This window comes from Diadema antillarum, unplaced genomic scaffold, assembly GCF_040938485.1.
Source record: "Diadema antillarum isolate AM-2024a unplaced genomic scaffold, OU_Dant_1.0 seq00000183_RagTag, whole genome shotgun sequence".
In the NCBI taxonomy this organism is placed as follows: domain Eukaryota; kingdom Metazoa; phylum Echinodermata; class Echinoidea; order Diadematoida; family Diadematidae; genus Diadema; species Diadema antillarum.
The window spans coordinates 241,913-260,407 of record NW_027271250.1 but is presented as its reverse complement, the minus strand read 5'-3'; the positions used below and the strand labels follow the sequence as shown (position 1 = coordinate 260,407).

At 38.7% G+C, this 18,495-nt stretch overlaps 1 protein-coding gene across 1 annotated transcript in view; it reads left to right on the top strand.

Moving 5' to 3' along the window:
• LOC139728551 (unconventional myosin-Id-like) overlaps positions 1-18,495 on the top strand; it is a 105,497-nt gene that overhangs the window by 16,430 nt on the left and 70,572 nt on the right. The window lies entirely within an intron of this gene.

The following is an 18,495-nucleotide window of genomic DNA, read 5'->3' as shown; positions in this document are numbered from 1 at the left end:
AGACGCGTGGCTCTTTTGGCTATTCTTCATGTGTATGCCCACTAAGAGTGTGCGTCCATTCGGAAGCTCTCATGGCTCGCTCTGACAGCCATTTTGGGTTAGGAGATTTGTAGCACAGAGCTCTTGTAGTCTAGAGTGTTGTTCGCTGACCCATTGAGCCAGCGCTATTCTCATTTGGGGTCACTACATTTGATACAGAATGGGGGAGGCAGCGTGTTGCGTTCGTCTCCGTGCCGCACAAACCACTCGCCACGATTGTATGCCTTTAATCTTTTGTTATTGTTGATCTGATGCATTGCCATGGTAACAGCATATTTTGAATGAAAATCATACAAAAATATTATTGAAATTTGGCACACATAACCACTACAGCACGTTTATGTACATACTTAGTCTTTCATCATTTTTGATCAATGTGTTGTCATGGTAACAGCAGAGACTCCAACTCTCCCGTTTTCGACGAGAGATCTCCTGCCGAAAACCCATTTTTGCAAAATCTCCCGTTCTCCCGCTTGAGATTTAATTTCTCCCGCCCTGTCTCTTTGTCTCCCGTTGGAAAGGATTTCTTACTTATTTCTATCGTATGTTGAAAAAATAAGCCTTAGATAGCACCAGAGAGCATCTAGAACCCTAGAAACTTGGCGCTTCGCACACATCAACTTGGAGTCTCCCGTTTGCTAGGGGTTTCAGGTGGGAGAATCTCCAGATCAGAAGGTGCTTGGGGTTGGAGTCTCTGTAACAGCATATTTTGATTGAAAATCATACAGAAATATTATGGATTCAGTTGACTCTCTCAGTCTTGGAGCATTTGGCTTAAAATTTGTACATGTGACCACTCTTAAAAAGCATACAAATATCTTGTGGATTCAGCTTTTAGCTTGATATTTGGCACACAGGACCACTATAAACATACATGTGCAAATTTACATTGTATCCCTCCATCATTGTTGAACAATGCATTGCCGTGGTAAAAGCATATTTTGAATGAAAATCATACAAAAATATTGTGGATTCAGTAAACTCCCTCAGTCTTTGAGCATTTGACCTGAAATTTGGCACGTGTGACCACTATAGTATATAGATGTGCAGACTTTATCTTTCGTCAGTGTTGAACAATGTGTTGCCATGGTAACAGTTGGTAACAATGGTTGCCTTAGGTGGGGGTATTAATCACAATGAGCGATAGTTCTAGTTCTTCATGGCAGAAGAAATATTAACTTTTCCTCAGATCTGCAAATATTATGTATCAAAACTTGAAGAATGAGACTCATGAGGGAGCTTTCTCTCATAATTTTATTTAACTTGACAAAGTTGCATTAAAGGTACTAGCCCACATTTGTAAACCTGCAGCAATTGGTCTCATAGTTAGCATGGAGTTTGGGTATGATTGCAGTAACACCTGTGCAAAATTTCGTTCCAATTAGTCCATTACTTTCATAAAAATAAATGAAAATGCACCGTATGCATGCGTGTAACGCTCGCTAGCTCCGGTCCACGTACGTACTACTTGCATGCGATACATGTATAAGTTACATGTACGTACTAGTAGCTAGCCCCGGAGACCGCGCCTTGCGGCGCGGTCCTGGCGGCTACCTCGCAGCTGAGCGGGAGCAAAAATCACTGCCACATTCATGGCGACTTCACAAATAAAGCACGGCTAAATTTCTATCATAAACACAGTGACAATTAATACATTACCTTTTCGACTTGGTTTTTCTCACCCATTTATCTAGAAACTGCAAAATTTTCTACATTTTTTTAGGAGTAATAAGCGGCCTGCCCTAGTGCAACAGTGGAGAGACTTGCTGCTATATCCATTAGTACGCATTACGCATGCTCTCAATGCACTGCACTGCATGCATGCTGTGCGCCTGTGCAAGTGATTGTGAGTTTCAGTGAGCATCGGTGAGCTGAAGATATTCGCGTTATAAGACAACATTGTCTGCATCATAAGCAATGAAATGCATCAAACAGTCGCCGAAATTAATCATTTAGGTTTAATCGACCCATGTAAGTATTCCTAGTAGTTTTTGTTGAAAAATTAAGGAAATATAGCGCCGAAACGGCACCCGTCTTGTACAACTCCTCGATCTGAATGCGAAAACGGCACAGCCCCAACGCTGCACGTTGGGGCTGGTCGCAGTTAGTACGTAGCTAGCCCGTGCTCGTAATTCGATTTTGGGTCGGGTTGACCCGGTTTGAAAATTGATTTTAAAACGATGATTTTCTCTCTTTTATCGAATGGTATAGACAAAGAGTAACAGGTGAGGTATGTTACTGTTATAACTTGTACTTGAAGTCATATTGGACCTGTTTTATGCAGTTTTGATTTTCGTGGGTTTGCAAATGTGGGCTAGTACCTTTAACATTTGGCTCTATTTTGCATGTTTGCAGAGTGTACCACTTTCCTTTTAACTCTTGACATTATCATGTAAAACATTTGCTGACACATATTATCTTTAAGCTGGAGTCAACCGAAGTGCATTTGAATATTTGAACCATCTTAAAACAAACAGAGCCATATATCTTAAAGGATAAATCCAGTCCAAATATAAGTTAGTCTGATAAGAAAGAGTAAAATTTTCCGAGTTCAATATTATAATTGTGATCGAAATCGGATGAAAAGTAAGGAAGTTATGACATTTTGAAGTTTCGCTATTTAAGGGGAAACAGTTCTTGAACAGTCAATATGAATATTTTATGCAAATGGCAAAGTGAGCATGTCATCCCCTCACTACTTGCCATAAAGTTTGTACATAAAATTTGAAATTTCCAGTTTTTCATTCAAACGCAATTATGCCCGGGGCTCAAATTCTCGTATATCTAACTGATCACTATTCTGAAGTTATTCAACCAGGAATAATGTCACATTTCAGACTTCAATGACAGAAACATTGAATTTTTGTTATTTTTTGTACATGATCAAAGCAAAATTGTGAGGGTATGACATGGTTAGCTCACTCATTTGCATATTCATGCCCACTGTACAAGAACTGACTTGGAGAAATTATCAAAACTTCAAAATTTCATAACTTCCTTATCTTTTTATCGGATTTCAGTCAAGGTTTTACCATTGAACTCGTAAAATTTTGCTCTTTTTATCATGGACTTACTTATATTTGGACTGGATTTCCTCTTTAAATGAGGTGATGGTGTCATGCCTTCACAACTCTGCAGTCAAATGATAGGGCAGTTCAACATCAATGAACCTATTTTAGCACAATAGAGCATCCCTCTACACCATTTTGTTCGCATGTAGACAAAGTGGGTTCGTAACATGCAGGATTGGCAGGCTTGCCCAGCTCAGTCACCTTGCTAGAATTCCTGTTTCCTGTAACAGGAACCCTGTGCAGCGTAGAGGCCACTTTCTCTTTCCTATTAATGCCTACTTGCAGCAGCAAATTACAAGTGCCCGACACTATTGATGTCAGAATGTGCCGAGACATTGTGGAGGGAGTGTGCAAGTTGTAGGAGCATGGCTAGCACATGAAGGTTGTAAGGAAGATGTGGCCCTCTGCAATCACGAAACCTGTTATATTTCACTTTAAAGTCCTACAAGTGTATTAGGGTCCTGATTTTTCAAAAATACATTGTAGATGCAAAATAGCTTTTTCACCGCAAATTTTATTCAAGAATTACTTTCGTATTGAAACGAACACACTTACAATATGTATTCTCATATGCATAGAACATGTGTATTATGCCATTAACTGTACATTATTCAAAAGCGCTTATTTGATATTAATTGTGTTGTCAGAATGTAGTGTGTACATGCACAATATTTGTCACTTTTAGAATGCCAGCTGTCTTGCATTCAGGTTATTCATCATACAGAGACCTCATGGACTGAGTTCAGTTTATCTTTAAGTCTCTTGGATAGAAGTTATAATATCATGCTAAGTGTACATTTTTGCAATAATACCATGCCTTCACTCATTTAAAGCTGCTTCTGCTACCCTGTATGACATGCAACACATATCCCATAGACACCTATCGGAGTGTACTTGGGACTAGTTTTCAAAAGGTTAAGAATGGACTGTGTCTATTCTACAAATTTGCAGGTTACCTTTAAATCAGGTCTCTTTAGCCATACTGATCGATGGCATGGTGTGGGGTCAACTTCAGTATGAATACATTCATGTCTTCTCTGGTTCTTGACATGTTATTACATAGTGACTGTTACTATAATGTGGCTATTTTGAATGCATTCCTGTCCCACTAGACTGTAGTTAGATTGAATCTGGACATTCATAATCACCATCAAATATGCACAAATAAGTTCAGGATGCATTTTAGAGATACGTACAACATAGATCTTTGTCAGCATGTACAATGTACTCTGCTTTGTTCAGTATCTGATGTGGTGATATTAAATCTAAGTTAGGAGATTTAGCTTCTGAATTCACATTGATAATAAAATGTGCAGCCAATGACATATTCATGAGTTTATGATATCACACTTTGGATCAAAAACATAGCTTGATATGAGATCTTTATGTGGCATAAATAGCTGCTTAACCTACAATAAATCCAAAATATACACTTCTGGATAATTTATGTAATTCACATATTCAAAACCTTGTATTTACATGACTAGTATGTAGAATTGCATATGAACTACATGACATCATACAAACCCTAATTGGTGTAAGCCCATGTATATGTAGAACCTTGATCATGACAGGCACAGAGCCAAAGAGGTGGAGCATAAAAATCCACCCAGCAATGAACAAATACTGCCCATATTAGCTTTCAGGCATTATTGCGCTCAATTTAATAAGCTTGTAACCTGGTAACAGATATGCCAATTGCCTTGCCAATATCGAGCTTGGCATATCTGATCAAATTATCTGCTTGCCTGCATGCTACTCTGTCTACAAGGTGAAACCTCAGGTATCATTTTTATATTTTCTTAATTACAATCTTAATAAAAAGGGCCAATTTCAGTTTTTTTTTATTATTCTGAGTAATAGACATGCCATTCATGAACAGTAATGAATATGTAGATGAATTTGCTGTACAGTGTTGTTTCAGAATGTTTTGCACATTGAGCATTTTGCAGTCTATGGTGTGCAATAATTATTTTCATACTCTGTACATTCCTATTGCATTAAATCTCACTAGCACCCCTCTTATTGTATGTGGTCATATAATGCTCTTCCAATGAATGAGATGATAGTTTCCACTTCTGCCTATAAATTTACTGGTAAAGCTACGTACAACCATATACTATTGCAGTAAATACCTGATAAATATTACTTCTAAGAATGATAATGATGAAAATAATTGTATCCCCCGAACAGAGTTCGCAGGATACTATGGATTTGGCCTCGTTGTGCCACTGCGTTTGCGTCTGCCGCAGAGATTTTCTTGTGAGCGCTCTACTGGCTGCAGTTCTTCTTAGATCATCTTTAAATTTGGCATGAAGGTGTATTATGGCAAAACAAAGACGCCTATTGTTTTTAGTGATGGCGCCCTTGCTTGTTCCGTCTTTATACAATGTACATGAAAAGGTAAATTTAACGGGGTCTGCTTGTGTGTGTGATGCTGGCCTTGTTTCTCGACCGATTTTTTTCAAATTTTGTATGTAAATGTATCATAGTCAAATCTATACACCTATACCTATTGATAATGCTGCCCTCACTGTTCCACCTTTTACAGGGTCAAAGGTCACCCTGATCATGTCAAAATTTGCAAAAGTGCTTATTTATGCAATAACTTGATTGTTGCTCAACGGATTTTATTCAGACTTGCTAAGGAGGTGTATGGGTGGTCATTCTACGTGAAGGACACCATAGTTTGTGGTGACGGCGCCCTCAATGTTCCGACTTGGATGCCATGTCACGTTTCTTGTATGTGCTCTATCAGCCACATTTCTTATCAGATTTTCTTCATATTTGGCAAAAGGTGCATTATAGTGAAATGTAGATGTCTATTGTTTTGGGCGGTGGCGACCCCGCTTGTTCTGTCTTTATACATGAAAGGGTAAATTTAACAGGGTCTGCTTGTGTGTGCGATGCTGGCCTTGTTTCTTAACCGATTTTTTTTCAAATTTGGTATGTAAATGTATCATAGTCAAATCTATATCTATACACCTATACCTATTGATAATGCTGCCCTCACTGTTCCACCTTTTACAGGGTCAAAGGTCACCCTGATCATGTCAAAATTTGCAAAAATGCTTATTTATGCAATAACGTGATTGTTACTCACTGGATTTTACTAAAGCCCTTTTTACACTTGTGTTTCTTAACCCCGTACTTTCTCTGACCCAGGACTATCGTTAGTCCCGCACCAATTTTTTTCAGCTTTTTACACTCGCCAATAAGTCCCGTACTAAGATGTTGTCCTTGGCTAAGGAGAAAACTGACCTTTTTACTCTCGTATTTCTTAGTCCCGTACTTTCCAAACCACATGAATATTCATGATTATGCTGTGCACTGTACAAGTACACGCACGCACCGGCAGCACTTGATTACCTCGTTTCTGATTGGTCAGTGGGGGTCAGACTTCGTCTCCGTCCCTTAGTCCCGGATTATTTTCTTGTTCTGTTTACACTCGCTTGCTTGGCAGGTCAGCGCCGCAATTGCAGTGCTAACCCTGCTATTTTGCAGGGCCAGATAGTACGGGATTATCGGTAGGGCTAGCCCACTTTGGCAAAAGGTGTAAACAGAAAGTGGGCTAAGGAAAGTCCAGTACCAACGGTGGGGCTAAGGCCTCATTTTCCGACTTTTGAGGATGCCATGTCATATTTCTTGTATGTGCTATACTACATGTAACCTCATCTCTGATAGGATTTTATTAAGGCTTGCTAAGGATCGGTGAACGGATGGTCATTCTACTTGATGTAGGACACAACAGTTTGTGGTGGTGGTGCCCTCAGGTGCTTCAACTTGGATGCCAGTCACATTTCTTGTATGCTCTATCAGCCACATTTCTTGTCTGATTTTATTCGAACTTGCTATTGAGGTTTATGGGGAGTTATTCTAGGTAACAAAAGTTTTCATTGCCAGTGCTCTCATTGTTCAAACTTTTATAGGATGACATGTCATATTCCTTGTATGTGCTATTATACCAGCCTCATTTCTCGTCAGATTTTATTGTATCCTGCGACAGTTGCCATATTATACAACATTCTGGCCTAAAAAGTAATCCAGATGGGGTATGGAGACGGGCTCGGGGGATACATGTGCTCAAACGGGTCTCCTGTGCGAGTGTTCTAGTGTAATAGGTGTATAGTAATGATAATGAAGGATAAAGAATAACCAAGGAAGAAACTTGTCAAATAAACAGACAATCAGTTGAGGCTTAAAATGCAGCCTTTCATTTTTGACAAACAATAACACCAAGGAGGGAATGGTAATAGAAAGAATATAACTTTGATCTGTCACTTATTGTTTTTAGCTGCGTTACATTCATGATCATCATTTTGTTTTTAAAACTAGGTTTCATTTTATTAAAGGGATCAAATTTATGGAAAGGTCATAGCATGATGATTTTATTTTTCATTTTAACTTGCCTCTTGGCATACCTTGTTCTTATTACTATACAATGATACCATGTACACTGTACTAGAAATTTTGTGTACAAAAATCTCTGTTATTGCCATACTCCTGTTCATTGCATAAGACAAAACCCTGCTTCATGTTCCTTGTACACACACCACTACAGCATGTGACAATGCTTTCCAGGCATGTGGTCCAAGACTAAAGAACCAGCTGCCAAGATTCATTCTTCTGTCCCCTTCTCTGGAGATTTCGAGTGAATGAGGATGATAGACATTTTCCCCCTTTTGGCACTTAACTCTTTATGTGCCATGGTGGAAACCCCCTGTATGCCACGTTATTCTGAGACAAGAAAGTAGTCATGCTTTGAGAAAGATTTTTTTTTTCCAATTTGTATAACTTCTACAAATTTCTGTTAAGCTGGACATAATAGTGAGCAAAGTTTAAGAGGAATGCCAAACTTTGCTTCCATATATACAATGTATAACAATTCTATTTTCAATTTTTCTTTTGAATTACCAGTTGCTACATTACTGTAAAGGCATGACTTTTGCACATAAAATAGTGACAGAAACTTAGAATGTACACGCAAATCTAGTTGGGAACGCCGCTTGATAGTCAATCACCGCATATAATGCAAGCCGTATGTTAGAGGAACAAAAGCGCGAGAAACACTTTGATTGTGCCGCGGGATTAGCGATTTATCGATCGGCTTTGGCGGCTTTGTTTGTTGAGCAGAATATGCCAAGTTGGCACGCCGTCGACTGAGACGGACGTGCGAACGTGGCACATAAAGAGTTAAAACAAGGAGAATACAATTTCATAGAATCACAGCTCAGATGTCTGATATGTGTAATATTTAGGTGATCCGAGTATCCTCTCGGATCACCTTCTGTATCTGTACGTATTCTTTCTTCTTCTTCTTCTTCTTCTTCTTCTTCTTCTTTCTCCTCAAAAGTTGTGGACAGGTTAGCTCAGAAAGTACTCTTCCTATCAATGTCAAAATTATACCATACATGTATCATCTCCCAGAGACGGCAATCGAACTAAAATCAAAGTGATCAGTCGACCTTGACGTCACTATGACGTCATTATATGAAAACACATTCTCATTCATATCTCATTAATAGAATGGAATTTTTCAATGAAATTTACGTCACATATATTTCAAAATATGCGCATTCTACTCATGTTCTCAAAATTCACATTTTTCTTAAAACGTGCGCGTACGCGCGCGTTGAAATATTCGTATGCTCAAATCAAGCTCAAATTTTTTTTGCACACGTTTCAGACCATTTGGAACATTTTTTGAAAAATTGAAAAAATTTGACGGACGCGTACGCGCGCGCGCATATACGCATGCACAGCTCATATGCAACAGAAATGTCCCGTTTTTTCACATTTATCGGATGCCTGAAAAGTCAAGGAATATTTCTACCAAGTTTCAAGTCAATCCGACTCAATATGACGTCATACGGGCCCGTCAAAGTTGAAATTCCGCGCGCACGTCAATGGCGATATACAGTGCAACAATGCCAAAAAAACGCCAATTTTAAATCCGATTTTACTCGTCAGGATGGACGGTGACCCCCCATTTTCTTTACATATTCTAAAAGCTGATGAGTTGTACATGTTATTTCATGGGTTGGCGATGCTGTAAAAATGATTAAAAGATATCAAATTTCTTAATAAAGTAAAAAAAGTAAATTTTCAAAATGACGTCATCAAATTTCAAGTTCACTCGAGCGTATCTCACTTAAATTTTGCCAATTTTCACCCAGATTTCAGTATGTTGTAGCTTATGAAATGTTATTTCATTAATGTAAAAACAACATTTTGATTGGATAACGTCATCACCTCATAAAAATGAATTGAAAGTATCCTTGTAAAATTTGACCAGTTTACGTGTTATCTCTATGGGAGAGCAGTTTTTCTGGCAGTGAAAATTGACATGACTATCTTTTTCGAGCACTAGCTCACTTATGCTTCGGTGAATTTTTCCCAGATTTTAGTATGTTGTAGCTGAGACTTTGGGCTATCGTTAATGTGCCCTCCATTTTTTCATACGACGTCGTCATCACGTCGAAAAACTTGGTTGAAAAATGGCAGGTGGATTCGATGCAGCGTCATTTTGCTTAATACACAGGGCCTATGGAGCATGAAATAGGTCATTGCATAGCGCATCCGACTCGTAATCCTAAGGTCCCTGGTTCGAGGCTCACCCCTGTCAATATATTTTTTTTCTTTCAATATAAACACTTTTTTTCTTCTTTTTTTTTAGTTATTCTTAATCTCCTTTCCTAACTTTATCTTTTTTTATTTTTTATGCTTCTCCTTCAAATTTCTATAAAAACAACATAATTTTTTCTTTATTTTTTTCTTTCTTTCTACTACTTTCTGTGCAATAGATGAACAACAACAATTTTTCTAGATGTGAAAATTGACATGATTGTCTTTATCGACGACTAGCTCACTTACCCTTTGGTGAATTTCTTCCAGATTTTAGTATGTTGTAGCCAATTTAATACTCTTTAAGTTTTGTTCAATCAAAGTTTTAATAGGATGATGTCTTCACCTCGTGAAAATGGATATAATCTAACCTTGTCAAATTTAACCAGTTTACGTGTTATCTCTATGGGAGGTAATTTTTCTGGAAATGAAAATTGACATGACGGTCTTTATCGAGCACTAGCTCACTTACTCTTTGGTGAATTTCTCCCAGATTTTAATATGTTGTAGCTGAGACTTTGGGCTATCGTCATTGTTCTCTCTATTTTTTCATACGACGCCGAGATCACGTCAAAAAACTTGGTTGAAATCAAACTTATCTTCGATGTATTGAGATATTTCTTCCTTTCTGCAACTTTCTTTGCAATAACTCAAGAAAAACAGCCCCTATCATCCCCATATTTTGCACATGTTTAGTTCATGTCACGTACATTATTTCATAAAATAACAACTACTTGATCAGACACCATCTTGGGTATGTAAATTAGGGTCAAAGGTCATAAATGTTTCAACCTGTATCTTGGTGAATACGTGTCCTATCTTTCCCATATTTTGCACAGGCAAAGACCATGTTACAAGAATCATTTCACAAAATAACCACTCTTTGCTCAAATGCCATCTTGGCTGTGCAAAGTTGGGTCAATGGTCAAATATACTTCATTCTGTATCTTCGTTATAGTGTATACCGAATTTGGTACCAAAGATGGCAGACCTGACTCTCTTTTCTAAATGAGAATCCAAATATCACACGGCCAATGTCTCTAAACACAGATGAAACCTTTATGGTCATGCCTATTGCGATCAGGACTCGAATCATTGATTTTAAAAAAAATCGGATCACCTAATTTGTCAGTCTTGACAAATTCCAAGTCTAGTTTATCATTATACTGGATATACGGTGCTGACCTCGGGAAACGTCACGCGGGCCCCTAGGGCAAATGCGGAGAGCCCTTTCGTACGGGCGTACTAGTTTATACGCGGGCATTTGGACGCGTACAGACGAAGCAAGTCGCCCACACTTTCGCGCTCGTCTAAACACCCGCATTTGCCTGAGCGCTCCATCGCGGAATTAATGATATGAAAATCAAACTCTCCCGTCATCCATCGGTTACATGAAGGAAATTAGCTGAAATCGATCCGCGAAAATCTTGTGAAAATTATCAGTAATTTGTTTATGAAGCCACAGAAGGCATCCGCTGTTGCTGAATATTATTCAAACATCGATATCGTCCGCTAATTATTACGTCGGTGGGCCAGAATATTTCAAATCATCCTTCCACATCGGCCGCGAATCGTTTATTTAATCAACCTTTGACATCGTATTTATTCCGCGAATGAATACTCATTTTAACCCATTGAGGACGGTTTGATTTTGCTGCAACACGCATTTCCCATAGACACCTGCCCGAGTATACTCGGGACTCGTCCTCAACGGGTTTTAAACAACCTTCGACACCGCTCATTACCGAACATTGTCGCTCATTATCAAGAATATTAACCTGCGACGTCGCCCGCCAATTAGAAATATGGTCTAACTTCGACGTCATCCGCTAATCAGTAAAATAATCAATCTTTGACGACAGACTCTAATCATTAAATCAACCTTCGACATCGACACTTATAATTAATTCAATCAACCTTGGTTATCCTCCGCCAAGCATTGATTTCAATAAACTGTCATACTTTCTCTGCTAATCATTGATATTACAGAACTTTCGACGTCGGCCGCGAATCATTAAATCTCCGACATCGACCGTATATATTTTACAAGTTGATTTCATAAACCTTCGACAGTTCGCCGCTGCTTATTAATTAATTCAATCTCCGACATCGGACGCTTTACCTATTGATTTACTGAACCCCGACATCGGTCGCTATCTTATCATTTTAGCAACCTTTGACATTGGTCGCTGCTTATTAACTTACTCGATCACCGACATCGGACGCTATACCTATTGATCTTGAATCAACCTTCGACATCCGTTGCTACGGTTACAGTTCGTTATTCTGAAGGTTCGTTATTTCGAAGGTTCTTTTAATAGTCCGAAGGTTTGTTATTCCGAAGATTCGCTATTCCGGAGGTTCACGTAATCCGAAAATGAAATAAGGTTCGTTATTCCGAAGTTTGGTTAAGAACCCTATTTCATTTTGGATCAACGAACCTTCGAAACAACGCACCCTATTTCATTTTCGGATTGACGAACCTTCGGAATAACGAACCCTATTTCATTTTCGGATAAACAAGCCTTCGGAATAGCGAACCCTATTTCATTTTCGGATTAACGAACATTAGGAATAACGAACCTTCGAAATAATGCCACAAAATTAATGTTCGGATTAACGAAGCCTTTTTCATTTTCGGATTAACAAACCCGGAAGTCGGAACTCCATGAAATGTATTTTGATTGAGCGGTGAAAATAAAACTTGGTTAAAATATAACAGGAATGTGCCCTTGAATACCCTCGTCCACCCTCGTCCAACCCGCGTCAATCGAGACGCAAATTCCCTAGGATGGATTTTCTGTGTGGGCGGATGGACTCGTCCACTGAACGCATATACCCACGGGTACCCGCGGGGATATGGGTGAGTGGCCTCGTCCGGATCTTGGAAAAGCGTGACGTTTCCCGCGGTCGGCACTGTACATGTATGTATTCTGTACCTCTCTGTTCTATGCCTCTCTCTTCTATCCTATCTTTTCTATCCTATCTCTTGTGGTCCCCCTACCAGCTAGGCAGTTATTTTCCTTTCTGTAGGTAGGATTATTAGGAGATGTCTGTTTCCAGGAAAGATCTCGACTTCAATGCTGTTTCACGACATGGGGCACTGTTGATCCCCATGTCAAGGGAACAGACGTATCCCCGCACTGTGGTACCAGTGCTGGCAGGGAGTTCCTGTTTCCTAGGTCTTTTTGATACAGTATGTGTTTTGTTTTAATGGTGTATTTATTTTGATTAATTGTATTTGGTTTTATACTTGAAATTGTTTAGGGTATAAAAGAGATATATGTGACCGTGCATCACAAAATGAACAAAAAGTCGCACACACTGATTTTGTGTGAGGACTGAAAATAGGTGAAATGGGTCAACCAAGCCGATCTTGACTTCTTCATATTTTCTGAAAGATCAAGTCTTCTTCTACATTATGCTAAAATTTGGGATCATAAAATGGGCAGGAAAGTGTGTTTTTTGGCAGTTTATCTTGAACATTTTTTTGGCAGAATAGTGTGATTAAGTGTTTCTTTAGAGTCCCCTTTTCATTTCTTAAAAACCTTGTTCGCACTTTTCACTTTCAACTCCTATAACTTTTGAAAGGATGATGCCACTACTTTGAAAGTTTGCATTAATTAAGGACAGAATGTGTTAATAACGCATGCTTAATTTCAGTTTAATCTGATAATCCCTTCATTGTTGTTACTCTGGTGGTTTACATCCTGTTTTTTGTTCCACTCATCACACAACCAGCACGGCTTGGTAAAGATTAAGCGCTTGAATAGACATTGTACTTCAGAGCCTCTTTTCTCAGTTCACACTTTTCCTGAGTGTGTGCTTTCTTTCCAATATTTAGATAAGTTAGGAGAGTCCATTTGATTTGAGTAATACATCATTTTAAAGCTTAAAGTCTGCTCTTTCAGAATATGCTCTTAAAGGACAAGTTCACCTTCATAAACGCAAGGATTGAGAGATTGTAACTATATTAGTAGAACACATCATTGAAAGTTTGAGGAAAATCGGACAATCCGTTCAATAGTTATGAATTTTTGAAGTTTTTGTGCAATAACCGCTGGATGAGAAGACTACTGCAGTGTATGAATAATTCAGATGACACATGCGTACAACAATATAAGGAAAATATAAAGAGAATTTCACAAAATTTCATCTTTTGAAAAAAAGTACACATTCCCTTGACTCGTTACCGACACATGTTATGGGTAATATTATTCCCCCTGCCTCTAGAAAGAGACAAGTCAAGTGGTCTTTTATTATGCGAAAAAAGTGAAAATATGTTGAATTTTCTTTACATTTTCTTTATACTGTTGTACGCATATGACTCACAAGCTGCAGTAGTCTCCTCATCCAGCGGTTCCAACACAAAAATTTTAAAAATTCATAACTTTTGCATCGATTGTCCAATTTTCCTCAAACTTTCACTGATGTGTTCTACTTATATTGCTGCATTTTCTCAATCCTTATGTTTATGAAGGTGAACCTGTCCTTTAACTAGAATTTCATGTCTGGCGACTTTTTGTGTGTTTTGTGGTGCAGGGTCACCATATAGAGTGTTTGTATACAATGTACATGTAGCAATTGCACTACTATAGACAGTGACATGTAAAGCATAAAGTGAAACAACTGTCAAATTAGTTCATAAGAATGGTATTATTATTGTATTGTATCGTATTGTTTTGTATAAGATTTGAATGTACATGCTGGTAAATCAACTGGAACATGTCATTACTGAATTGAATACTGGTGGTTAATAGACCGATTCAATTTCAATGACCTATTCACCTACCGCCGCTAGCGGCGCTATAACGGTCGCCATAACTGGGGGCCAACGGGGGCTTCCAGCGAGCTAGCTACCCAGTGAGTTGCACTTGCAGCTCAGCAGCCTAGCGTACCCATCGCGCATAGTTAGCGGGGCCCCGGGCGCGGCCGCTGCGCCGCTGCCGGCAACCGCCGCGCGACCGCCGCGCGACCGCCGCGTGACCGCCGCACTGATATTGTGATTGTTTACTCACAGTGGGAAAAGTCATTCAGCGGCTTTTAATGCTTTTCTTTTGGACAATTTGAGTGATTCAGACATATTGATCTGCAATGAAAGCTTCAAAGGAAAAATCAGGAAAACATATTGTGCAGTTGTTGGGTGCACAAATAACAGAAAAAAATGGAAATGGAAGCTGCACAGCAGTGTGTGAAATTCAGACATCACTGACGCATGATAAATATACAATTTGAGACAATTAAGTGAAATACAACGGTGTAAAAAATGCATAGATTTCGAAACAAACTATGCCTACTAGATTCTCTATTTAATTAGGCTTTCACTGCATATATTCGTAAAATATGTTGCTCATTTTAGAAGACGAGTTCAGATCAAAGATTTTGATAATTCACTGATTTATTTATTTTTTAATGCTTGGGTGCACTACTTGCCAAAGTTAGAATACACTTCTGGCTATACTATATTATTATGACAAACATTTCACAGCCTACACTACAGCTAAATAAATGTTTCAAGATGCGTTAAATTCTTATATTGTTTTCACTTCTTCAATGTTCAGCACTGAATTGACCATATTCAATTTTGGCCTGAAACTCTGAATTTGATTTTTGATAAAGTGATAGGCTACTTATAAGTATTAAACCATGGATTGTGGCGAACATCCGTTTCATAATCATATTAAGAAAGTATGATTTCAAAATCACTTTTGTAGATCATAATATCAGGCGTTAGCGTGATGTTATGCAAGGTTACTTAGACCTAAAATTGTAGTTTTGGTTGTTGACATCAGGCAACGTAAATTAAGTTTATACGGCTTAGAAATGCCTAGATTTGTATTCCTTTTGGTTTACTTAGTTAGGCTTGCCTGAAGTTATCAACAACCGAAAATGATATAGGATATAGGGTTCTAGAAGTCAGTAGGTCTAGATCTAGTCTGGACTCTCGCCTAGAATTCTAGACAAGATCTAACGTTTGACAGATTCTACCCCGCTGGCCCGAGACTCCCGAGTAAAGGCGAAAGCCTAAAGAGGTTTAAGTTAACTGATAGGTTGCAATTTATAGCGCCATATCTAGCTTAGGATTATTATTCATCATTTGTATTTAATTATATCAGTTAACTTCTCAACAGTCTAGGCTTACTAGCAAGACGTCTGCCTGCGCCTAGCCATAGTTCTCCCCAGCGGTTTTTATTCTCTTACACAAGTGTGAATATATGGGTCTTACACGCGAGTACCCAAGTCATCGCCAGAGAAATAGAGTCTACAAACACTCATGGATCGTACCGATATTTACCTTGAAATTCAAGTTTTGGCTACAGCCGTATGTCATCTACCCATTCGTTCATAGTTGGTATAAGTTGTTTAATTTTATTAGGTGATACGCTATCAGCGTATCACCTATTGTGTTTGCTAAATCTTCCTTAATTTTTTTAGGTGATACGCTATCGGTGTATCACCTCTTGAGTTTGTGCGGAATCTTCCTTTTTTTATTATTCCTCTTTCTTTCTGACGAATTTTGTGGACAAAGTATCTCAACAATGACATGAGCAGTTAACATGAAATTTTCAGTCAACATATCTCATATCAATATCTCTGTACATGAAACTTTTCATGACGATAACATATCTGTGACGTCATCTAGGCCCTATTTTGTGATTTTCAGATAAAGTCACATAATCGATCATAACAAAATGTCATTTCTTTATCTTTTTTGGGAGACATAAAATTCAAGTCACGACTGATCGTCCTGTACTATGCTAATTACCCAGGTTATCATGACGCGCGTGTCAAAATTTTAAAATGCTTAAAACGACTTCCCGATGGGAAATCTCGAAGTTTCAGACAATTTTAGGTGTTTAAAAAAATTCCGCGCGTACGCGTCCGTCCGCGCGTTTTCGCACGCACAACGCATCATCAACATGAAAAGGCACTTTTTCTGACTGATTTGGATTCCTGATTCGCGTGCGCGTCTATGTGCAAATATAGTGACAAAACATGTCTTTGTTTATTTCGCCATAGCTCTTTAAAACGTCCGGTGTCCCTATGTTCTTATTGCATATTACAAAAGCATATGAATTGTAAATAATATTTCAAGTATCAATATTTCCATAAATGCTCTATGACATCATCATATCTTCATCTTAAATACAAAAAGTGCAATTTAATTTTTTGAGGTACTGTTTCTGACATTCCTATTGCTACTAGTATCTCTGTTTTAGCTCAATGTTATCCCAAATTTAGATATGTTGTACTTTGAACATTTCTCTTTCCAGTCAATGTCATTGTTTTGCAATTTGATGACATGATCAAACTAAAATTCGTGATTGAAGGCAAGGTATCAAAATCAGCCAAGTTTACGTGTTATGTCTATGGGAGGTGATTTTTTTTTTAACCATGCATTGACTTGACAACGTTCAAGCACCTTTACCTCATCTGATTTTGCTGCATTTCCTCTGAAACTTTGTAAGTATGTTGTAGCTGAGACAATAAGCTGCAGTAATTATGCATTTTATTCTTTCAAATCTCCTCATCAGGTTGAAAATTTTGCAGCTGAAAACTGAAAATGAGAATGGAATGTGGACGAAACGACTCCTAAATTATCTTTCCCATATAAGCTTTACTTTCCACTCACTTTTCTCGTCGAGACGTATGGCTGAGAGGTTAAAGGCAGCGTCTCTTGCGCCAGATACTTGAGGTTCCATACGTGCGGGTTCGAGCCCCACAAGAACATGACACAAAATACATGTACTTCTATCTTTTACTTTTTTTTCTTCAATGGAGTAATTACACCTTCGTCCGTGTAGAAATCACGTTCTCATGTAAACGCACCCATACGCACACACACACACACACACACACACACACAATATCCCTTTGTTTTGTGTTGGAGACCACATTGCTTCGACTGCTGTAAAATTTTGCAGGCTGAGTTTGTCAAACTGATCATAGTATATAACGACGACAACAGATATGCTGTGCATTGAACAATTATCTTTCAAGTCCATGTCATTGTTTTGTAATTTGATGATGTCATCACACCAAAAATTGTGATTAAAGGCAAAGCATCAAAATCAGCCCATTTTACGTGTTATGTCTACGGGACGTATTTTTCCCCAGTTGCCAGAAATGGCATAGCGCCATCAGTCATTACAAGGCCACCCCTGTTATATCTATACATTGTTTGTTTGTCTTGCCATTTCCGTGGAGAGGCTGAGTGGTTAGAGTAACGGTTTCGCATGCACGCATTTGAGGGATCGATGCTCGCAGGACACTTTTGTTTTTGATTATTTTTTTGACTCTTTTTAGATAACGTTTCATATTCACATTCTTTTCATTGTCGACCACGGATGACCGATATCTAATATCAACCCAGCGTATCACCAACTCGTCTTCAGTGATGAGTTTCATGTCTCGTTTTTTTTTTTTATTAGCTAGCGACAAAAAAAGTAGATTCTAGTAGTCACAAAGCCAGATGCGTCGATCGCTGCCAGTGCCAGAGATAGCTAGCTGGCCGGCTGGCGCCGGGTGGTAAAAGCACCGGCTGCCGCTGGCACCCTTGCCACGCACGCAGGGCGCTTGCTGACCCGGTCTGGATGGCCCCCCAGTTATGGCGTCGCCTTAAGAGGGCGCACTTCCATGAACAGTCGCTCGAATCGGTCTACATGGTGAACTGTGCTGTCACCAACCATTAAATGCATATATTCTCAGTAGAGACACAGGAACATTTTTTTTTCCTACTGGGATATTTATTATTTTACAT